Source organism: Loxodonta africana, chromosome 27 (assembly GCF_030014295.1).
Source record: "Loxodonta africana isolate mLoxAfr1 chromosome 27, mLoxAfr1.hap2, whole genome shotgun sequence".
In the NCBI taxonomy this organism is placed as follows: domain Eukaryota; kingdom Metazoa; phylum Chordata; class Mammalia; order Proboscidea; family Elephantidae; genus Loxodonta; species Loxodonta africana.
The window spans coordinates 18,953,227-18,970,262 of NC_087368.1; positions in this window are offsets into that span (position 1 = coordinate 18,953,227).

Genomic DNA, 17,036 nt, shown 5'->3' on the forward strand with positions numbered 1-17,036 from the left:
AACCTGAGCAAGGGTGTTACATCCCACCCTAATCCTCTTTAACATAATCTAATCTTGCCTCATTTTTTTTTTTTTTTTTTTTAATAATCTTGCCTCATTAACCACAGGTAAAGATTATGATTTACAACACATAGGAAAATCTTATCAATCACAATATAGAGGACAACCACACAATACTGGGAATCATGACCTAACCAAGTTAACACGTATTTTGGGGGGATACAATTCAATCTATGACAACAACCGTCTGGCTGCATGCAGCCTCAGGGAACAGGTACTATGATTTCCTGGCTCTGGATGCAACCACTATTGGGAGCTGCCCACCCCGAGCTGGTCAGCCTTCTACATCCCCACTAGAACACTGCTGAATAAAAATGTTATTATTTCCATAACGTATCATTAGTTCAGCTGACTAAACGCTCATTGACTGTCTATTATACATCAAGCCATGCTAAGGGCCAGAAATTACAGGCACAGTCCATGCCCGCTGTTTGTCCTTTGGCATAAAGAACAAACATAATCTCAATTCAGAGTGATAAGTATGAAAATATTTTAAAAAAACTCAATTAATAGCAGAGATGATTGACTTGTCCTAGGAGCCCAGCAAGGCTTCCAAAATGAGTTGAGGCCCAAAGTGTTTTTTAAGGATGAATATGGGTTTGCCACGTGGAGAAGAGATGGAGGAGCATTCCAGAAGCCACAAAATGTATCAAGCACACGGTAAACTCTGTGTTATGCCTGGGGAAACTAAATATAGTTTTGAATTGATGAGTCAAAAATGTAAAGGAAGAGGAGGGGGAAATGAGTCTGGACAGACAGATGAAGGCTGGATGATACAGTTCAAAGTTCTGCAAAGAACTGGGACTTCTTCTGTGGGTGATAGGGCCCATTGAAAGACTGGAAGCAGTAAGTGACATGGCTAACTCTCTATCACTCTGGTTTTTATGTAGATAACCAGAGGCCAGTGAGGATGGACTCAAGAAGACTCGTTAGGGCTCCATTGCAATAGCCCAGGTAGAAAAGAATTAGGTCCTTAAACCAGACAGTGACATTGAGGATAGGGAGGAAAACAACATGTTTAAAGATAGCTAGGAAATTAAGTTGATAGAATTTGGAGATTTATGTAATGCAGAGAGTGAGGGAAATGTTGAAGTCAAGAACGATGTCCTGAAGTCTGTCGTGAATGATAAAATGAATGGTGTCATCCACCTATATATGTTCAACCAACATAGAAAATACAGGACAAAAACAGGCTTATGATCAGTAGCAGAAAAGGGGCTTAATTTCAGACAAACTGAGTTTGAGATGCCTGTAAGCAATTGGCCAGCTATTGATACCAAACAACCAACCCCAAAATTCAGTGGTTCAAAACAACAACTACTTATTACTGCTCGTATATCTGTACATTTACCAGGGTTTGGCTGATCTAAGCTGGCTTCAGCTGGACAGCTCTGCTTCAAGCTACGATGGATGGATCACTGTTTCTCACCACAAATCCTGGGTTGGATGAGGTGGCTCTGCTGTATATATCATTCATTGGATAAACAAGGTAGCCACGGCAGGTTCTTTTTATGAAAATAGCAGATGTGGGGGAGGGCAGGCAAAATCATGCAAGGCCTCTTAAAGTTTAGGGTTCGAACTGTCACATTATCATATCTGTCCATATGCCAATGGCCAAAGCAAGTCACATGGTCAAGTTCAAAGTCAAAGGGTGGGGAAATACCATTTCTCCACAATGAGACTATGGCAAGGCTGTGGATGAGGTGGGTGAAAATTTGGAGTAAATAATGTATTGGCTCAAACATCCTGGTGATGATTTTGGAAAGGCTGTTAGCTATGCATGAGGCTGAAACTTGGAGGAAAAATCAGGGCCAACTGCCCTGATTTGGGTTTCATCTAAGTATGCTGGGTAATTAAAATGAAGGGAGGTGCCTTAGGTACCCAGTGCTGCCCTAACAGAAATATCACAATTGGGTAGTTTTAACAAACAGATATATATTTAATCACAGTTCAGGAAGCTAGAAATTTCAGGGTGTCGCTTTGGGGGGGGCGAGGAGGTCCTGCGTTGTCTATTTCACCTTATAGTGGCTGCCAGCAATCCTTGGCCGACCTGGGCTCGTAGATGCATCTGTCTCTATTGCCTGTCTTCCTCTTACCCCTGTGAGTGTCTGTCTATTCCGCTCGTTTTATAACTCAGAAATGATTAGGTTTAGAACCCACCCTACACTGGTATGGCCTTATTAACATAACAAAAGAAGAACCTCTATTTCCAAATGGGCTCATATTTACAGGTACCTGGGTTAGGACTTCAACACCCAATTTAATCCATAACAGGAGGAGATTATATGTGGTACATATCATGATAAGAGAGGCAGATCAAAGAGATACCCTCAGGAAAAACAAACATTTGTACAGCAGAGGATGGGATTGTTTGAAGAAGCCTGGAAAAGAATTGTTCACAAGGATTGAGAAAGCACAGTTTGCTCTTTGGGAAAGCCAAGTGAGTAGATTCTTTCAAGAAGGAAACAGTAGTTAAAATAACATTACCAGTGGTAGTAACGGAAACCCTGGTGGCACAGTGGTTAAGAGTTCGGCTGCTTAACCAAAAGGCCTGCAGTTCAAATCCATCAGGTGCTACTTGGAGACCCTATGGGGCAGTTCAGCTCTGTCCTATAGGGTTGCTATGAGTCAGAACTGACTCGGCGCCAATGGGTTTGGTTTTTGGTATTAGTTTAAGAAGGAGATAATAATGTTATTTACTTCATTTCATCCTCATGAGGACAAAGTGAAATAACTCATGTAAAAGAATTTAGAAAAATGTTTGGCTCTTAGTAAACAATAAATAATTTATTATTACTAATATAACCTTTGCTGTCGAGTCGACTCCTACTCATAACGACCCTATAGGACAGAGTAAACTGCTCCATAGGGTTTCCAAGGAGCAGCTGGTAGATTCGAACTGCCGACCTTTTAGTTAGCAGCCATAGCTCTTAACCATCAGGGCTCCCTTCTTACTGATATGGAAATTGAGGTGGACAGAAGTTAAGTAACATGTATGAGTTCACACAGCAGTTGAGGCAGCCTGACTCCAGAATCAGTGCTCGGAAGCACGATGCCATTCTGCCTCTTAAAAGTGTCAAATGCCAACTTTTCAAACTATAAAAATTTACACTAAAAATTGTTCATTTTCACAAATGCAAAACCTTAGGCTCATAGGCCTTATCTAATCTATCTAAAGTCATGCAGTCAATAAGCACTATTTGAGCCCTGATCTTTCTACCTCTAGGGTATTTGTACTGATCATACTAGAGTCCATACATTATTAATTCCCATTTTCCCACCCAAATTGCTTCTCCAAGAGTTTGGGATTTACACCACAGCTTTCGCTAGCAGCACTGCTTTTCTCTAATTGTTTAGTGAGTGACATCCTAAGAAAACAACAAAAGAGCTAAGTACATGGATCATCTTCCACTGTCATTTCTGATTGATGTGAATTTCAAGCATAGACTTGACAAGTAGAAATCAACATCCGGTAAATACAAGACTAGCTGTTGTTTCTTCTGTGTGGCTTTAAAAATATATATCTATTTCTTTGGAGGCTATGCGTGCTTGAATAGATATCAAGTTGAACATACCTTTGGCTACCAATCAGTCCACTTGTACTGTTTATGGATAGGCCAGATCACTTTTCACAAAACCAAAGCCTTTCGCAAATTCATAAATTTTATCCACATGATGTGAGATATTTCAAACCATTTCTTGGGCAGAAGATAAAATTGTATCCTATGCTTTAGTTAAAATAACGTAAATACCACTTGGTCTGTATAAACAAAAATTGAGAGGAATTATGGGAAATGAGGAGTCCCTGGATGGTGCAAATAGTGAAGTGCTCAGTTGCTAACCAAAAGGTTGAAGGGAGTCTACCCAGAGGCTCCTGGAAAGAAAGGCCTGGCAACCTACTTCCAAAAAATGAGCAATTGAAAACTCTATAGACGTCCTTTCTACTCTGGCACACAGGGTTGCCATGGCCATTCTTGCTTCATTATACTAATGTTCAGTCAATAAACTAACACTCTTTTATTTTTTTCATGTTTTTAAATCCATTTCATAGTCCCTCCTCCCCTTTTAATTAAAAGCATTTCTAAAGACAAGGAATATTGTTTTAATATATCATTATCATGTAAGGAAACTTCTATCTAAAGTATATTTTAATGTCTTGTTAAAAGTAGAAAAGAATCTGTTTCGTAAGTGAATTGAATCAACAGAGTCACTACAGGCTCCATCCTCCACTTCTGCTCGGATCTCAAGGACACACACGCATCTCAGTCCAGTTACACACTCTGGCTGTTAGGTTTATAAATAAATATTCAAGCCAGAAACTAAAGCTTCCTGTAGACTTCTTCTGTACTGAAGTTGGGAGAGTTGCCTGTATAACTCCAAACTTAAAGAAAAAAGACCATCTTTTGGTGACGAAACTATAACTTCACGTACAGTATGAAGGGAATACTCATTAACTTAATTATGGCCTCTATCCTAGCAAGACCAAACCCTACAGATCTGTTTTCAGTGGGGGAAATTTCCAGTTTACACACTTCCTTCACCTAAAAATCTGGTGGAAAAAAAAATGTACTGCAGTGCCCCATACTCTTAGTTCATACCTAGAACACAACTACTCACATCTTATTAGGGTTTATTGTGCATGTTTGTATTTCCACCACTGAGCTGAGAGCAATCTGAGAGCAGGGATGTCTTGTGTTCATTAGTAAATCCACAACGCCTAGAGCAGTACCTGGCATCATGTTTGTTAAATGGGCATGTTGCAAATAGAAATTGTGGGTTGCTGAGACCCCACTTAGTGATTAGTGAAAATAATAAAAGCTAATATTTACAAAATCCCAGTAATTATGTTATGTGCTTTATATGCATCATTTTATTTAATCCTCACAGCAACTCCATGAGATTGCAACTATTATTTCACTCATTTTGTAAATGAGGAAACTGATGCAGAGAGGGTAACTAACTTGTTCAATGCCCTGTAAACAGGAAATAATAAGGTCTGGATTCAGACATCCTGACTTCATTTTTACCCAGTATTGTAAGCTGCCTGCCCTTACTACTAAGGACCAAGTTACGGCATTCTCTGGGGAGAATATGGAATGTTCTCATCCCTCTATGTCCAAAAGAAGCCCACAAAGAGCAATGAAAAAACACAGTTGCTTATTGCTTATAGAGCACTGAGCTTTGGTTTATGGTGATAGAAAAATCTCATTGATCAAGGGTAGGGTTTTTGTAATTGCTGTCAACAAGTTGTATACCTGTAAAAAGCTGAATTGACAAAAGTTATGTGATAGATACATTTACAACAGTAATAAAAATTAGAAGAGTAGCTGTTGAGGCTGCTTATTTACAACCAAACACTTCATGGGATTTGGTTCCTTAGTTTGGAAGTTTAGGGCCAGGATTTCATGGGACATCCCAGTTAATTGACCTAATAAGATGTTTAGTGCTTCCATTCTATCTCCTGATTTGTTGCATAGTGCCTGGGGTCTTAAAAGCTTGCAAGTAGCCATCCAAGGCACAACAATTGGTCTCTATTCGCCTGGAACAACAGAGGAAGAAAGAGAGCTAGGAATAGGAGTAAAAAATGGAACGTGTGGCTAATTGCCTCATGAACAACTGACCCCTTTAGCATAAGACCAGAAGAAGTGGATGGTGCCTGGCTACCATTACTGAATATTTTGATCAAAGATTCTATTAAAGAATCCTGATCAAAAGGGGGAAAATGTAGAATAAAACTTTAAATTCTTATGGAATCTGTACTTTCTAGAGCCATGGAAGCCAGATGAACCCCTGAAACTATTGCCCTGAGATAATCATTAAACCTTAAACCAAAAATATCCCGTGAAGTCCTCTCAAAACCAGATAATAGTTTAGTTTAACTGGTAAACATGGTCTGCCTTGAGCATTACGCTCTTTTAAGATCTATCTATGTGGGATCAAATTGACAACAGCAACTTGAAAGAATAGATAGGAACCTTACGGGGCAATAGGTTTATGTTAATAGGGGAAGAACAACTCAGAAAAGGAGGGTGAGAATGGCCGAACAACTCAAAGAATGTAATGAATGTCACTGAATTGTACAGGCAGAAACATGATTTGGTGTGTTTTTGATGTGTATATTCTCAACAAAAAAAATAAAATAAACTATTAACACACACACACATACAGCTGCTGTCAGTTCCTGGAATATACATTTAAGTTCTCTGGGCTTGTTCCATTTTGGTGTCTTAGAAAATATGGAAGAAAGTCCAACCCTGCAGCTCTGAGCTCAGGAAATTTCTCCAGATCTTGCCTTCTTATCTCTTGAACTTCACCAGGCTAGATATCGACTCAGCATCATGACTCATACTTTTCATATTGCCGTTAATTTTGATTCATTAATCCAATTCTAGAATGTCCCTTATTTGCTGATTCAGAAACTCCATAGGCCGGTCCACTGGTTATACCAGATGCTATAGCCATAGACATGAGACTGGGACACCTACTGAGCCAAAGGCCAGTAAACTACCACTCCTTCCACCCCCAACTCAACCCTCTAACACATCCAGAGAGAAATATCAGCATCCCAGAATTATTCCGTTGGCCAGAGAGTCAATACTGTTTTCTTTGACCTTCTCTGTATTTCATTCCTAACTTCTAAAAATCACTAATAATCTTAAAGACTAAGCCAACCATAAGAGTTGCAAGCATTTGCTACATCACGTGTGATCTAGCATGTGTTAGAATGCAAATTCTTAGGCTCCACCCCAGAAGTATGAAATCAGAATCTTCATTTTAACAAGATCCCTAAATGATTACCGCATTTTTTTCACAAATAACTTGCCCACGTGTATAACGCATCTACACATATAATGCACGGAAATGATGAAATAAGTAAAACAGTTCTGGCATAATGGATCCATGCATATACAGCACATATCTCATGACATTTCCAGAAGTGAATTTCGGCCTCATTCAGCTGTCCTCCCACGTTACGGGCAAATCGTTATCATTCTGTCCATTTCCTTTGTTCTGTTCGTTTTCTTTAATCTTTTGCTTATGTGTGTAAAATAGTCCAGAAATGTTACTTTTAATCATAATTGTATAATAAAAGTATAAGCCATGATCAAGAAGTTATGAATCGAGTTTGGCTGTATTCTGGTAATCGGAAAACAAACAATTGAAACTGTGTGTTTGTTTCTATTAATTTAAGTTGTTAATTATAGCTTATTAGCTCAAACAGTTAAATGTGAAAACCTTATCAGGTCGTCTTAAGAGAAACAGGTCTCCATGTGATCAGAAATAGAAACTGAAGTCAGCAACACGTAAAAAATATTGACATTGCCTGCTTACGAAAATAACTTGTGAGTGGTTGCACAGTTGGTAAAAAAAACAGACAAGGGGCACATTATTTGGGGAAAAAATACAATATTTATTTGCGAAGCATTACAATAGATGTCAACCTCTGTTTACTGAACTTCTAAAATATTTTCTGCATCTTTATTCCTACAAGGTATATTCTTATTCCTACAATATATTCCATATGTTCCCCAGTGTATAACTGGAAAAAAATCCAATAACATAAAATTAAGTCAACTTTATTATTCTGTCTGGACCTTTAGTTTATTGATTCAAGGAAACTACTGTGAATGTTGTTTTTTTAGGATTTTCATCTTACTTTGCCTTGAAGACCATGCCTTTGTTCAAGACAGGGAATATGTCACAGCCCTGGAGCTTACCACAGCAACTGGTACACAGTAGGTGACCAATAATGTTGGCTGAATAAGTGACCATTTTCCTTTGCATATGTTTATTTTTATGAATTAATTCCGTATGAGATTGTAGAACCCTGGGAAGTAGGTGGCTGGTCATACTCACCTTTGTTCCTACTCCCAACATCTAGGAGAGTACCTTACACACCGCAGGTGCTTCGTAAATGTTTATTCATTTGAATTGAATTGGTCAGTGGGTACGAAAAACAAGTTATTTCCTACATTGAGAGATTTCATGTGGCAGTGAAATTGAATCTGTTGCCAAGTAACCTGGAGGGAGAAGACATCAATGAGAACAGTCATTATTGTCACTAAAATACAATTGGATGAACCATTGTGAACTAATTTCACAGTCATATGAAAATAAAACGTATTTCCTTAGCATTAAGAAATTTTAAAATTTAAAAATAAAAAAAACCCTTCTCAGATACAGACTGATGTTGGCAACTATGTGATATAAAAAAACTACAAACAGAAGAATATATATATAATAGATGAAATCTTGCCTGATGGAAAAGAAAAAGATGGACTTGAATTTTTTATGAATTCAGAATTACTGATTGATTCAGATGTTTTTTGTTTTTGTTTTGTTTTTTGATGCTTTTGCAAACAGGATAAACTCAATTATTTTAAAGGATAGTGTGATGTCACGAACATGCCATAGGAGTTTTCCTCCATATGTCTAATGAAGGGCAATGATATCGCATCTGTTTTACAGGGTGTTATGAGGATCAAACAAGACTCTACGTAAAGGGCTCAACGGAGTTTTTAACGTATATTAGATTCTGAATAAATGATAGTTTCCTTCCCATTCGCTGCAGTAAAACAAGTATATTTACTATACGCTGTTCATTCATCTATTCATTCCACATTTAGTGGATATCTATTATGGGATTAAGGAAGGTTTCAAGGAGGCATGACGCTGTTTTGAACCTTGAAGGACAAAGAGAATTTTAATAAACAGAGAAAAGGGCAGGGAATTTAGATTGAGAAATAACATGAATAATAGCACAAAGTCAGGTGTGTTTAGAACACAAGGTGAGTTATGGGAGAGCAATAGAATTTGAAACTCAAAAACCAGTAGATGGGGACAAGAAAGTGGATAGCTTTGAATGACAAAATAACTATTTGGGTTTTCATCTTGTAGTTTTTTAGAAACTAAAGAAGACTTTTTGGCATCCCTCATGCCTGTCTTCTAATCCTTTTCTTGTCTCACTGTATGTACACTCTTCTTTAGACGATCTTGCCATGATAAATGGAGAAGAAATTAAGGTTTTCAACAATTCCGTTCTACTTGGATTACCAATCAACATCCATGGAAACAACAGTCAAGAAATCAAACAACATATTGCGTTGGGCAAATCTACTTCAAAAGATCTCTTTAAAGTTTTAAAAAGCAAAGACGTCACTTTGACAACTAAGGTGCATCAGACCCAAACCATAGTCTTTTCAGTAGCCCTCATGTGATATGGAAACTGGACAATGAAAAAAGAAGACAGAGGAAGAACTGATGCATTCTAACCGTGGTGTTGGTAAAGAATATTGAATATATCTTGGGTTTCCAAAACAATGAACAAATCATTATTAGAAGAAATGAAACCAGAATGTTCCTTAGAAGCAAGGATGGAGAGACTGCAACTCACCTACTTTGGACAAGTCAATATGAAAGATCAATTGCTAGAAAAGGACATCATGTTTGGTAAAGTAAAGGGTCAACAAAAACAAGGGAAACCCTCGATAGATGGATTGACACAACAGCTGCAGCAAGGGACGCAAACATATCAAAGAGCGTAAAGATGGCGCAGGACTGGGCGTTTCGTCCTAATATACATAGGGTCACCGTTAATCAGAACCAACTGGATGGCAACTAACAACACCCCTATGGCATCTTGGCAATCTGTGTTACCTAAGTCTACATCTCCAGCCTAGACTTCTCCCTTGAATTCATGCCCACATAACGCAACTGCCTAAACACTTCTCCATGTGGAAACCTAACAGGTATCTTTCAGCTAAACATGTAAAATTTGAACTCATCACCTGCCTAAATTGTTGCCTATGTCAGGTTCATTCCATCACCATCTGCCCAGTTGTTTAATCCCAAATCTTGGGATCTATGCTTGACTTTTCCTTCTACCTCATCTCTATGGAATCTCATAACATTCCCTAGAATTGAACTCCCAGCCATCTCTTAAATCATCCTATTTCTCTCATCCAAACTGCAACAACAACCCAAGCAGTTTGGATGAGAGAATATTGTCTCTCACCTGGATGATTACAAAAGTCTCCCAATTGGCCTTATACTTCTGCTTTTGACCCTCTCCAATTCATTCTCCAGACAGAAGCAAAGGTGACCTTTTAAAAATGTTAATCTGAGCACATGACTCCCCTGTTTGAAATCTTTCAAATGTTTCTCCATCAAGCATGGAGCAAAATTTCCAAAAAAATGGAATGCAAAGCCCTGCTGCATGATATGAACCATGCTTATCTTTTTCTTTATCTCTTGCTACTTTTTCCCTTGATGGCCACATTCTAGGCCAGGCTCTCCTAACCTCAGGGTCTTGCCACATGCTGCCGCTTTTTCTTAGAAAGCTCCTATTTCCCTTCCCACCCCAATGTAGATAACACTCCCTTCTCCTGCAGTTTCCACTGGAAACTGGAAACATCACTTCCTTGGTGATGATCTGCTATATGCTCCTAGAGCCCCTGCATCATCTCTTGTGCCCTGTATGTATAATGCCAAGTACAATCTCAACCCTCTATGACAGTGCCTAGGCAATGATGGGCAAAACGTAGTTGTTCAGTGAAGCTGAGGAAAGAAGAGTATCATGTCCTCCTCTGAATCCAGCCTGAACTTCTGGCAGTTCCCTCTAGACATACTACTGTAACTGCTGGATAGTCTTTAGAAGGACTCAATTACCCTGTGATTGGGTCTTCATGATTCTACAGTCTCCACCATTCTCCTTGAGAAGTCCCCCATATGGGCCTATTCAGCCTACATTTCAGGACTTTACAAACCCATTCAAGCTATAACACCACTCTTTTCACTGCTTTAGAAACTTGCCCAGAGAAGTTTTCCAAAGGCCTTTTGATCTCCCTTAAGGGAGAAACCCTGGTGGCGTGGCTGCCAACCAAAGGGTTGGCAGTTTGAATCCACCAGGCACTCCTTGGAAACTCTATGGGGCAGTTCTACTCTGTCCTATAGTGTCGCGAGTCGGAATCAACTTGATGGCACTGGGTTTGGTTTTTTGGTTTTAAGGGAGACACTGCTTGTCCTTCCAGAACCACTACATTATTTTCTACATTGTATTTGGTATGAGTGAAACTGGAGAGAAAGATCTAGTATTGCAAAATAAACCCAAGAGTATTGTTCAATATTATTATTGGTTCATATCTAGTTTTGAAAGTTTATTTTTTGAAGGGCATCTGTTGCTGGTTATCTTTACATCTGTAGGCACTGAACACTTTGTGAAAATATTCTTATGATATTGGACGGGAAAGGCATTTTATTGAATAAACTTTTGGTTAAATCCCAGCAAAGTAAGAATTTGCTGATACACTTTCAAAAGTCAATCAAACAAAAAATCAGGGTAAATAATAGACCTTTATTCCTAGCCATTGGTCTGGATTCATCAACACCAATAAATGCTTTTTTTTTTTTTTTTTTTTTTTTTTTTAGGAAAAAGGCAAACGAAATCTTTTTAGAGTCTCAGCAAGTTAGGTTTGAAGGTAGTGGTGATATCCAGCGACCTGGGACATGCAATTTCATTTCTCGCCTTAGTTGCCTCATCTTTCCAAACAAAAAAAGGTGAGCTAGATGATTATAATAATCCCTTTCTCTTGGAAAAATGGCTCACAGCCTAGACAGCCATCATATATTACAAAAGATATCGTTGTTAAATGATGTGATTTCTGTAATGATAAAATCTGAGAGTAGCTAGGCACTATCTCTTTCCAGTGGTATCAGGGAAGTAAGTCTTCAGATGAAAACAAAACAATAGACTCTTGAGCTGAGATCTTACAGGACAAATAGGATTTGGATAGAATGACAAAAGGAGAGAAAGGCATACCAGGTAAAAGAAACAGCTTGGGCAAATGCCTAGAGGCCTGTGGTTCCAGGAAGGACCTTGTCATAGCTGAAGCAAGGCTGCCAGAGATAGAGCTGTGGAAGTGAGCTTGTTGAGTTAGTCTGGAGCCAGAGAGTTCTGTGAGGTAGGGGATTGGGCAGGTGTGTCTTAAAGGATTTTAAGAAAGAAAAAAAATAACAAAAAATGTTTCATTATAGAAAAATCACTCTAAAGTAACAACAAAGGATGCAAAGAAAGAGAGATCAGGTACAGGAAGACCAATTAAAGCCATTGTTGTAGTGAAGCTGGGAAATGATTACTGGCAGTGAGAATGAAAGGTGTTTTTAACACTACACACACAAACACAGACACACACATGCACATACACACGAGCACACACACACACACATTTAATCAGGGCTTGATAATTAATTAGACATAGGAGTTAAGAGACTGGTTAAAGCTGAGGCTGGTTTTCATAGGGAGAAAATACAATGAAACTGTTAACGGCATCCACTCCAGCTATAAGCTCTCCAAGGGCAAAAATCATGTCTCATATAGAGTTGTTATAGTTGTTGTTGCATACCATCCAGTCGATTCTGACAAACAGCAACCATATAGGACATGATAGAACTGCTCTATAGGGTTTTCCTGGCTGCAATCTTTACGGAAGCAGATCGCCAGGTCTTTCCCCCGCAGAGCCATTGAGTGGGTTCCAAAGCCAACCTTTCAGTTAAGAGCCAAGCATTTAACTGTCATACACTGTAGGAAATAAAAAAAAAATATTGACTGAAATCAATTGGATAGATCAGAATCAAAGACAAGGTGATAATTCCTCATTTTAATGCCACAGACTGTGAAATCTTTTAAGATCTTGGTCATGCACCTAGAATTAAGAGCCATCCAGAAGAACACCAAAAAGGTGACGCTTGTTCTATGTTCTACCTCTAATGGGTCAACCAGGATCAGATGTTCAGGGCTTCACTTATTAAATTATAATAATAGATAACTGAACCTAATGATTAGTATTGGAAGAAAGGCCCGGAGACCTACTTCCGAAAAATCAGGTAATGAAAACCCTATGGATCACAATGGTGTGATCCCATTGTGTGTGGGATCGCCATGAGTTGGGGTTGACTCTCGAGGGAAAGGTGTAGAGACTGGGTTGGGCTTTTTTTGTTTGTTTGTCTATCAATTGGTTGATTGGGCTGGGTTTTTGGAGGTAATGAAAACCATAAAGGATGATTTTAACTTTGTAAGAATGTAGTTCGTAATTCTAAATATTGCTTCAGATGTTGTTTTATTGGTAAATCCAAACATTTTTGGTTTGATTGATTTCTTTGTATGTTGTGCCTTGCCGTGTCTTCCTTGTCTTGCTTTGCCTGGGCTGGCTTAGGCTGGCCTGGCCTGGCTTTGAGCATATTTGCTTTTGTGACACGGCAGTACTTATTAACCCAGGAACTAGAATAGTGAATTAAATATTTATGGGAAAATTAAATAAAACCAGATTTAGCCATTTTGTAAACAACCTGTGACTAAGTGATGAAAGAAAAGATATCTACTTCCAGGCATTCGAGAAATAATTTTAAGAAAATATCAAATAGCAAACAATTACTAAAATAATTTCAAAGTAGGTCTGCTTCCCTCCACCCCACAACAGTGTACAACACTCTTGGCAATCTCTTCTGTCACCAGAAAGTCATGGGTGTAGACAAATTCTGTCTAGAGGCTTTAACCCTCTGGTGACCCAATTATGTTCTCCTTTGAATTTTTGGTTGATACCATGTGTTTTTACTAATAAAAGGCATGCTGATTAAAGAACCAATTCAGAATTTTTGTTATGATTTATAGATTTTGATACCCATTACCTGGGGTCACGTATGTTCCAGCAGATGCTGTACATATTAAATCATACCAACACAAGTCAATGATAAAATATATTTTTTTTTCTTGAAAATTTGCAAAACATGAGGTAAAACATGAAGGCACCTGGCAATGACTGCATATACATTTTATTCTAATGTCCTTCTTAGCCTTTTTACTATTTTTCATGAAACTTTTCAAAACATGGTACAATGCATTCTTCCTTTCTCCAACAGCAGCACCTACCCCACCCAGTGCCGTCGAGTCGATTCTGACTCATAGCGACCCCATAGGACAGAGTAGAACTGCCCCATAGAGTTTCCAAGGAGCGCATGGCGGATTTGAACTGCCGACCTCTTGCTTAGCAGCACCTACAGCCTAAATAAATAAAGCCAAAGGATTTATGTCAGGAGAATTACCACTACAATACATTCTTCATTACTGCAAAAGCAGTACTTACAGCCCAAATAAATAAAACTAAAAGAATTTGAATCCAAGAAAAATTATCACTACTATGTATTCTTCATTAAAACTGAAGCAGTAACAGATAAGAAGCAGAAACAGCTACCCTGGAACATTGTAGGCCTCCTCACAGCAGTGCATTCTACCTGCTACACGTGGAAGCAACGTTAGGTTGCTAAGATCGAACGCAGGGTAAGAATAATTTATAGGAGTTTGAACCCCTTGAAAAGTACCACTGTAACACATTATTCCTTATTGCAAAGATATTCTTACTGTTCAGAAGCTAGAAAAGCAGTCCTGAAAGACTCAAAGCAGAGCAGGCGATCACTAACACCTGGAAACAGTGAACGGTATCACGGCGTTCACAGAAAATGACAATATGCCTGAATGAAGACTAACCAAAAAAAAAAAAAAAACCTGAACCCAGTGCCATTGAGTCGATTCCGACTCATAGCGACCCTACAGGACAGACTAGAACTGCCCCATAGAGTTGCCAAGGAGTGGCTGGTGGATTCCAACTGCTGACCTTTTGGTTAGCAGCCATAGTTTTTAACCACTGCGTCACTAAGGTTTCCAAATGAAGACTAGGAACAGCTTATTCTTGAAGTAAGTACATTCTCACCAGAACACAGTAACTGGGAAACACAGTTAGGATGCTTATCTCACAGAAATAGAAGCTAGCCTGTCAAAAATTTACAAAATTCACACACCCAGGAGACATCACCTAACACAATGCTTATTCTACACAATAAGGAGGCACCAACTCAGGGTTCTTGAGTTTCACACATTTCACAAGGCTCCCATCTTGAGGCTAAACATGTTAAAGTCAACTACAGACTTTGCAAAGAGCTCCAGAGGCATAAAAGTGGTTGGGATACCATATGTTCCATGTGTCATCAAAGGGTGTTAAGATGGCCTGCAATACTGGGCCCCAGATTGAGATGTGGGTAGAAATTAGGTAGAAGGTCATCATTTTCATCATACTTTATCCCTTGGCAAAGTTACCCAGATTTATCCTTCTTGCTATCATTCAGTATTAACAAGAGTTTTCCCTTTAGGTTGTCATCTGCCCCTAGAGGAATAGGGCCACAGGAACTCAATCCTTCCATTTGTCAACCATCTAGGAAGAACTCCTGAAAATTCACAGCCAATTCTACCAGTTAGATCTCCAAAAATAATCAACTCTGCAGTGAGACTCATCAAACAAATTAAAAACTGAGAGATTATCAAAATGTGACCATAGAGCATAGCAGAAAACCTATGTCTCAACAGGAAGATTATAAATGATGTAGCAGACGGCATTCAACATGTCTACACACTGAATCCCAACAGAATCCATACAACTGTGTAAGTATGCCTTACCTGTTCCCAGAAGATGCAAAAATACGAAAGTGTGAATATGCATTTTCTAACTTCTAGGTCTCTTGCAAGTATGTATTTAAACCCATCAGAAAAACCAGCTTAAGTTCTACTTCAAGACTGACTCCATTGGACCCTGTTTCACTGTTGTAAAGCACACCAGGAATCTATGCATGTAAAATTTGACTTTCATTAGGTACCTTGGTATGCCCTTTATCTAAAGCTACATACTAAGGTTTCAGCAGAATAATAATATTAACAATAATAATAGTAATGCTTGTGTAATGTTTACTCTGTGTCAGACACAGAGGTGTATATTCTAAGTATATATTAGCTGATTTAATTCTTACAACAACCGTATGTAGTAAATACCATTATCATACCATTTCACGTTAAAGAATGAGTCAGAGAGACATTGAGTGACTTGTCCAACTCACAGGGACCCCACGGGGTTTCCAAGGCTGTAAATCTCTGGGGAAGCTGACTGGCACATCTTTCTCCCACAGAGCTGTTGGTGGTTTCAAACCACTGACCTTTGGTTACCAGTCAAGCGCTTTAACCACTGCACCACCAAGAGCTCCTTCTCATAAAGATTACAGCCTAGAAAAAAAAAAAATCCTATGGGGCAGTTCTACTCTATCCTATAGAGTCAGTATGAGTTGACTCCGATGGCACTCGACACCCTATAGGGTCACATCGAGACAACAACAGCAGCACCTGCAGAAACTGGAGAAGGGGATGAAGCCTCCACCATTTGATAAGATCAGTGAGCAGCATCTACTTGTTCTTGCACCTCCCTTCTTTTTCAACTTTCTTCTAGCTAGTACATCGAAGGTATCTTCTGCTCTGTAAATGACCTTTCTTCCATGAAATCCATGATGTTTTTACAACCTGAAATAACTTCTGACAGAGTTATTTTCCATTCACCCTGCACAATTTGTACCACCCTGTCCATGTCTTGCAGATTGGACCTCTCCAACATGGTAGAAAAGCCCTCAGCAGCCCCAGGGCTCACGCCATCAGTTACTACAATAAGGTGATGTTTTAAATGAATAGCTGTTTAAAAATCTCCTTTTAGAACAATTCCCCTATTTAGATTCTTTGGTATTAAAACTTCCAAATAAATGATTTTCTGTTGACTTAGTTACATTCCAAGTAATTAACAGAAATTCCACTAAAAGGTCCTGATTAATCTTCCAGCACATGGTGAAGTTAAGTGTCCAGCTGCTATCTCAAAGTTTGGTGGTTTGAATTCAGCAGCTGCTCCATGGGAGAAAGATATGACAGTCTGCTTACATAAAGATGTACAGCCTTGGAAACCCTATGGGGCTGTCCTACTCTGTCCTGTAGGGTCACTATGAGTCAGAATCAACTTGATGGTAATAGATTTGGTTTTTATACTCACAGAAGGCATTCATCATTTTTAAACTGTCGTTTTGGAGAGAGCACTAGATATAAAACAAGAAAGTCTGGGTTT